This window comes from Scyliorhinus torazame, chromosome 26 (genome assembly GCF_047496885.1).
Source record: "Scyliorhinus torazame isolate Kashiwa2021f chromosome 26, sScyTor2.1, whole genome shotgun sequence".
Lineage (NCBI taxonomy): Eukaryota > Metazoa > Chordata > Chondrichthyes > Carcharhiniformes > Scyliorhinidae > Scyliorhinus > Scyliorhinus torazame.
The window spans coordinates 7,870,657-7,877,366 of NC_092732.1; the positions used below are offsets into that span (position 1 = coordinate 7,870,657).

At 44.3% G+C, this 6,710-nt stretch overlaps 1 long non-coding RNA gene across 1 annotated transcript; it reads right to left on the reverse strand.

The window, feature by feature from the left end:
• Positions 1 to 364: 364 nt before the first annotated feature.
• On the reverse strand, positions 365 to 2,547 carry LOC140403047 (uncharacterized). The gene is made up of 3 exons (XR_011938223.1): positions 2,501 to 2,547; positions 2,009 to 2,058; positions 365 to 793 (listed from the first exon to the last, which is right to left on the reverse strand). It is a non-coding gene; the product is annotated as an uncharacterized lncRNA (long non-coding RNA).
• Between the last annotated feature and the right edge of the window lie 4,163 nt (positions 2,548 to 6,710).

A 6,710-nucleotide genomic window follows, 5' to 3' on the forward strand; every position in this document is an offset into this window, starting at 1 on the left:
ATCATGGGAAATTTCATACATCACTCTCCACATCTGTCTCTGACTGTTCAGGGCCTGTTTACACCATCTGGCTCAACAGTGTGTTCACAAAGTTAAACTTCCGTACCGGCTGAGGCTATTCATGAAGGCCCCGCCTCCTGGCCCATTGCCGCTCGCATGAGGTGCTGCGATCCTCAGGTTACCTCACCACCAGTCAGCTCTCCCACTCAAAGGGGAAAGCAGCCTGTGGTCATTTGGGGCTATTGTTACTTTGATCACTTTCCCCAATTCATATCTCAACCCGTGAAACGCATCTGAATCCTGAACTGATATTTTCAACAGAAATCGCAGATGACATTCAATTATTTGTCAATTATTGGTCGTATTGCAACATCGTTTAATAGTCGATCAATTTATTTATATTTACATATCGACATTTGAAATGAAATGTCGCTGGAACTATCCAATCATCAGAGAGTTCTCACTGTGACTAGACTTTGCTCTACAATTCTGCCATACCTTAGCGACATGGTTACAGCGGATTATCACAAATGATTCTCAACACTTTATCCTCTACACTGAACAAAAGAGTCAGTGTTTGGCGCAATGCACGGGGAGAGTTTAGCTGCTTTATAGAAGTCTCCTTGGCTCTATGTTTATTTCCATTAAGTTTCGGGTTGTTCGGCATATCCTGTCTCCTCCAGGATTCATCAAGGAAAAGCCATCCAGGTTCTCATCTGCCACCTGCCTTCTTTTTTGATCTCTTCTCCAAAGCGGCCAAGTCCAGGGAGGCATCGAGAGGTCCGCCCTGAGACTGGGAAATATATGAAGCATCGACATTCAAAAATAGTTAACATAGATGTCAAATTATCCCGAAATGAAATCGACCTCAATGAAGTGACAAAACGAGACAACTAAGAAGGATACCATTCGGCCCATTCAATCCGTACTGGCTCCATGAAAGTGCTAGTCAGTTAGCGCAACCTCAGTTTAACATTCCCCATATCTTCATCAATTCTCCTCCCTTCAACCATTTCATAGATTCCCTTTTGAAAACCACTGTTGAATCTTCTTCCAGTGCCCTCTATATCTATCTGCGAGGGTGCTGCTTAATGTGTATCTGCAATAATTGTCTGGACAAATGATCTGTGATAGAGTCGTGAAATTGGAAAGCTAATTAAAGCAGACATCGTCAATGTGTCACCAGACAACTGCGGCGATGTAACTGTTACTTTTATTCGATATAATTATTGTTCAAGAGCGAACCTGATGATCATGTTTCCTCGTGTGTTATCTATAGGGTATGGCAGATAAATCCATATCCAGACAGAAACATAGGCACAATAAAGAGACTTACACCGAAGAATCGCAGAGAAGGGGGTGGGGGGGGGTCACATCAAGAGTCCATTTAGGCCATGCTGTCAGTGCCTAAATAAAATAACTTGAAAGATAAAGAACGCTGGTCATTCTTATCACACTGCCCATCTCCCGATCCGTTGTTTTAAACATTCCAACACTTTAAGTGAAGATCCAGGTGCCTGATTAAATGTTTCTGCCTGAAACCTCCAAATCAGGTCGCAGAACCCAACCTGCTCTTATTTTGCGCATTTCACGGCTTTGCAAGACCCTGGTCGTGTCACAGCAACTTTTCAAAATACTCGTCAAAGCTTTCAATGAAGGTATTCTGCAGCCCATTCGAAATCAATAGTGTTCCAAGAACATCCATTTAATAACGGCGCAGCGAATGTATTTTATTTGGATGTTTGTTGAGGGAATTGATGTCAACACTGGATACTGAGAGCTTCCTGCTCCCGAGTCCCAACACAAGCCCCTCGCTCCTCCACTCCTGCCCCCGCAGGGGAATATGTTCTGATTTTAGTTAAAGCGACGAGTGTGGTCTGAAACAAATAAATGTGTTCTAGAATGTGCTCTGCCAACCACGTGAAACATCTAGCGTGGGATGGGCTGCACATTATTCCAACAATCAGCAATTATCTGGGCAGCTTGACAGCATATTAATTGCACTTACCCGTTACTCACCGTCATGTAATCTCTGTGTCTGTGTTTGGCGGAGTTCGCCTAGGTATTAAAGAATACAATATGAATTTAAATAGTATTTCTTCCGGCGAATAGATATTCAGCTGGAGATAGGCGAAGACAATGACGAATCAATGCGCCAATGGCCTCAACGCAATTGGCCCTAATTGTCAATGGGAGTCAATCCAAAAGCTTCACACATAAGCCTGTGTTCCCCCAATAGATCAACAGCCCCTCAATGCATCACTTCTCAGATAAAACGTCAATGGAGTCCAATTTGCCAATGGCTGGACAATCCCTGTCTAGTGTCCACTGCCCATCTGGTATATTAGCGGCAGATTTAATAATCCACAATGGGCCGTTTTCTGGCACCAACAGGAATGAGATGATTGAAGAATATTCTGATGGCGGTCAGTCCACTTATCAATCGGTGAATTCCCGCCATTTGATATTTAATCGGTACCAATGTTTCAATGGAACTTACCCGTTTGTCGCTCTTTCCGCCCCTGTCTTTGTGTTGTCTCGCTCAAAGTGAAACTGAACAAGGACAAGAAGTATTAATGAAGTGCTAGGTCATCCAAATCCTGGCCCAGGTACCAGAAATAGCTGAGAAAATAATTAATTGTACAGCAGTTTTAGATTCATCTTCAAATATCGAACAGAATGTCAACATGAAACATTGAAGTCAGAGTCGGGTTTGAACTGGACTTCACACAATACTAAACACAAAGAGAGTGTCCGTGATGTAGTTTGCAAATGTCTCAGTCACTCACTTTTCATTTTGGCTTTTGTTGTCCCATTTTCCTGAAAGAAGGAACTATAATTAGCAAAATAAAATAAGGACAATATAATAACATTGGATACGCAATCATGGCAATGTCCCTCATGAACCGGATTCCTCACCTGATCTGCCACCTTTACAAATCCAAATGGGAAGTAGAATCAACAAGAGAACCAGAACCGCCAGGACAGCGATGAAACGGAGAAAGGCCCAACGGCACCATCCTGCAGAGACAACACAATTAAAATCTGCTTCTCTGTCTCATCCTTATCTCCTGGCATTCTCAGTTGGGAAACGGAACTCAGTTAAAAAATCGGAACCTGAAGCTTGGGAGGGAAAGGGGGAAAGTAAACCCCGGGAAACTGATAGCAACACCTGAAATGGAATCAAAGAATTTACAGTGCAGAAGGAGGCCATTCGGCCCATCGTGTTTGCATCGGCCCTTGGAAAGAGCACCCTTCAGCCTATCCCTTTAACCCAGTTACCCCACCTAACCGTTTTGGACACGATGGACAATTCAACATGGCCAAATTGATACCTAACCTGCACATCTTTGGACTGTGGGAGGAAACCGGAGCACCCGGAGGAAACCCACGCAGACACGGGGAGAACATGCAAACTCCGCACAGACAGTGACCCAGGCCGGGAATCGAAACTGGAACCCTGGAGCTGTGAAGCAACAGTGGTAACCACTCTGCTACCGTGCCGCCCTTTGATTTCGTTCTGCTGAAGTGTTTTGAAAAAGTAACTATGTTAAAGGTGTTAGAAATATCTCCGAATATATCTTCTTCATCTTCTCTTCCGTAAGGACAGGAGTCCAAGTTTCTCCAGTCTCTCCACATTAACTGAAGTGCCAGTTCCCAACAAATCTCCGCGGCTCTCTCGGTAGACTTGTGACTTCCACCCCTAAAAAGCTGTGTGCAGCTGATCACAATACTGTGGACGTGACCAGCCAATGCTTTCTGGCGCATCAACACATCGCCCTTGCTTTTAGACTCGATTCCTCAATTTAAAAATTCAATGATTCCGGATGTCTTCCAGCATTAATTTATCTTCCCATTTCCATCTCCAAACATTACTCAATCAGAGAATAATTGCAGCACAGAAGGAGGCCATTCAGCCCACCAACTCTCTGCTACCTCTCGTCAGCAACAGCAGGCTTTATTCCACTCGCCTGCAATTCCTCTTCCCCCTGCCCATTCTTCCATTTCTCACCATTCTCCAATTCCCTTTCGAACGCCACGATTGAACTGCTTCAACCACACTCTCAGGCAGTGTGTTCCAATGATGAACATTCGGTGTACAGAAGGGTTCTCCACCATGTTGCAGTTCATTCCTTTCCCAACCACAGCACATTTGTACAGCCCTGCCCTCCATCCTTCGGTCACGGGGTACTGATTTTCACTCTGTACTCATCCCTGATCCCTCCTGATCTGTAAACGCCACTATCAAATATCTGCTCAAACTTCTCTTCTCCGAGGAGAACAGCATCAGTGCATATCGGTAATGCACGGGAATTAATTTTCCCGCCCTTGATACCATTGCCTTGACTATTTTCTGCACTGTCTCTAATACATTCTCCAGACAATCTGGTGCCCAGATAGGACGTAATACTTCAGTTGATGCTGAACCAGAGATTTGTTAATGTTCATCACAGCTCCCTTCTTATTCTACTTTCTGCCCTATTGCTAATGTCAAGGCCTTTGCATGCATTAGTAACCGCCCTGCCCATGTCAATGGTTTGTGACAATAAAGCTCCGATTCCCTGCCAAGTAAAACCTGTGCGATACACTTGGGATAATTTCTGAAAATGACATTTCTGTGAAGTGCTAGACCCAGAGATTAATGTTCGAAAAGATTGTCGGTCTCAGGAAGCAGCATTCAAACAATAAAACAGATGTTCACGGATGATGGGTTCTGGAAAATGAGACTCAGAGAAAATAAATGAATGTCTCATAAAACAAGTCATTTTTAGACAACAATTTCCACTTTTGTCTGGTTTCTGTTTGTAAAGCCCATCCAGCATAGAACTGATCACAAGTCCATTCCAAAGTCTACTCCGTAAACAGGATGGTTGAAGCAGATTCAATAACTTCGAAAAGGGAAGCCAGATTCTAGTTTAATGGGAAAATGTGACAGAGCTATCGGGATAAAGATGGGAGAGCCTTTGCTTTTATTTAACAGGCTTCAGAGTCTTATCTTCCAGCTAATCATTCTTATTGATTATAACTTGAATTCAAACCATCATTGTGAAGATCGCCAACTCACCTTTCCTTGTCTCTGCTGATTTGGGGAACGACACGCTCGTTGTCCATTTTTTGATTGGAGAACCCAGTTGAACAATACAAGTACAGACAGCGCCTCTAGTCCAGAGTTCCATCGACACCATGATCTGACTGGTGATGCTGTAGGTCCCGTCCTCCACCATTGTACCGGGATCGCTCGATCCTTCGGTTACCAGGCCGGAAATATTCCAGAAAATAGCAATCCGGTTAGAAGAAAGTCCACTGACCAAACACACCAAGGGGACGGTTTCACTCGAATTCGCCTCACCCTGTGGCACAAATATCAGCACCGCCGTCTTGTTGGTGGAACTGTCTGGACACAGATTGAGACATATTCAGCGATTGATTAACACAAAATGATAATACTGTGCATGATCAGAATTCATTTCAATTGTTCTCTTACCTCCAACCAATAATGTAGCTGCTTTCTGGAGCGGTGCATCGCTAGCTATACGAGCACAGTAGTAGGAACCCGAGTCATTCGCCTGAACATTGCGAATTTCCAGAATCAGTACATTTTTGCTGTTGCCTTTTTTAGAAATGAACTTACAATTCGCCCCGTTACAGGATGAAATGTCGATTGGTATCGGGGCTTCACCCACTCCTTGTTTATACCAGCCATAGCTAGAGACTAATTCCACTTCGTAAATGTAATGACAGGTTAATTCCACCATCTTCCCGACTTCAGCGGCCATTGGGAAGGGGATGTGAGACAGAGTGGACTCGAAGTCTGTAACCAGAGAGATTATTGTCACGTTATCAGTGATTATTGACAGATTGGACACATCCGCTTTGAAACGCTTCAGCTATAATTAAAGAACAATCTCTTTGTAGTTTTACAGAGTTTTTGGTGAGATTTATTCTTCAATTCATTTCTGTTTCGGTGTATAGGAGGAAGCAGTAAACACATTGACACTATCTGGTGAAATCCCTTCACCTGATCACTGGATCATATTTTTACCTCAGGAAACAATCATTCTCGCATTTTACTGAACGAAGGTAATTCCGGCTAAATTTCCCACCGCCGTTCACTCACCGTAACTCCGCAGCACCAGGAAAATGAGTATCAGGGGGAAATGTTCCTTTGCCATCTTGAGCCGGAGCCTGCTGCCCGTTTTCGCTCTCACTCGCTTGTTACTGTGGCCGGAGTGACTGCGGACTGACCCGAGCTCAGGGCCAGATCCGCTGGAAACGATGACGATCTGTGCTCCGGAAAGTATGACACCATTCTGTGAGCAGTGTCTTGGTGAATGTGACGTTCATTTTCGCTGCCATCACCGCCTGGGTGTCACAGCTGACAAGGAACAGAAGAGCTCACAACAATCTGATTGGCTGTAGTTCAGAGGGCGGGGCGGAATAATAACTGCAATTATATGCTGAATATAGCAGTTGGTAATTCAATCAAGTTGATCCATCCCAGATTGTCATTGGGATGATGTTGCTGATCCAACTTATAAGACATCGACCAATCCGCCCCTCAGCCTTGGCTTCGCCAGTTAGCCAGCCTGTTCGCTATTTCTAGTTATTTAGGTACGTAGGGAAGAGGTGTTGGCAATTCTGGACAGGCTGAAAATAGATAAGTCCCCGGGACCTGATGGGATTTATCCGAGGATTCTATGGGAGGCCAG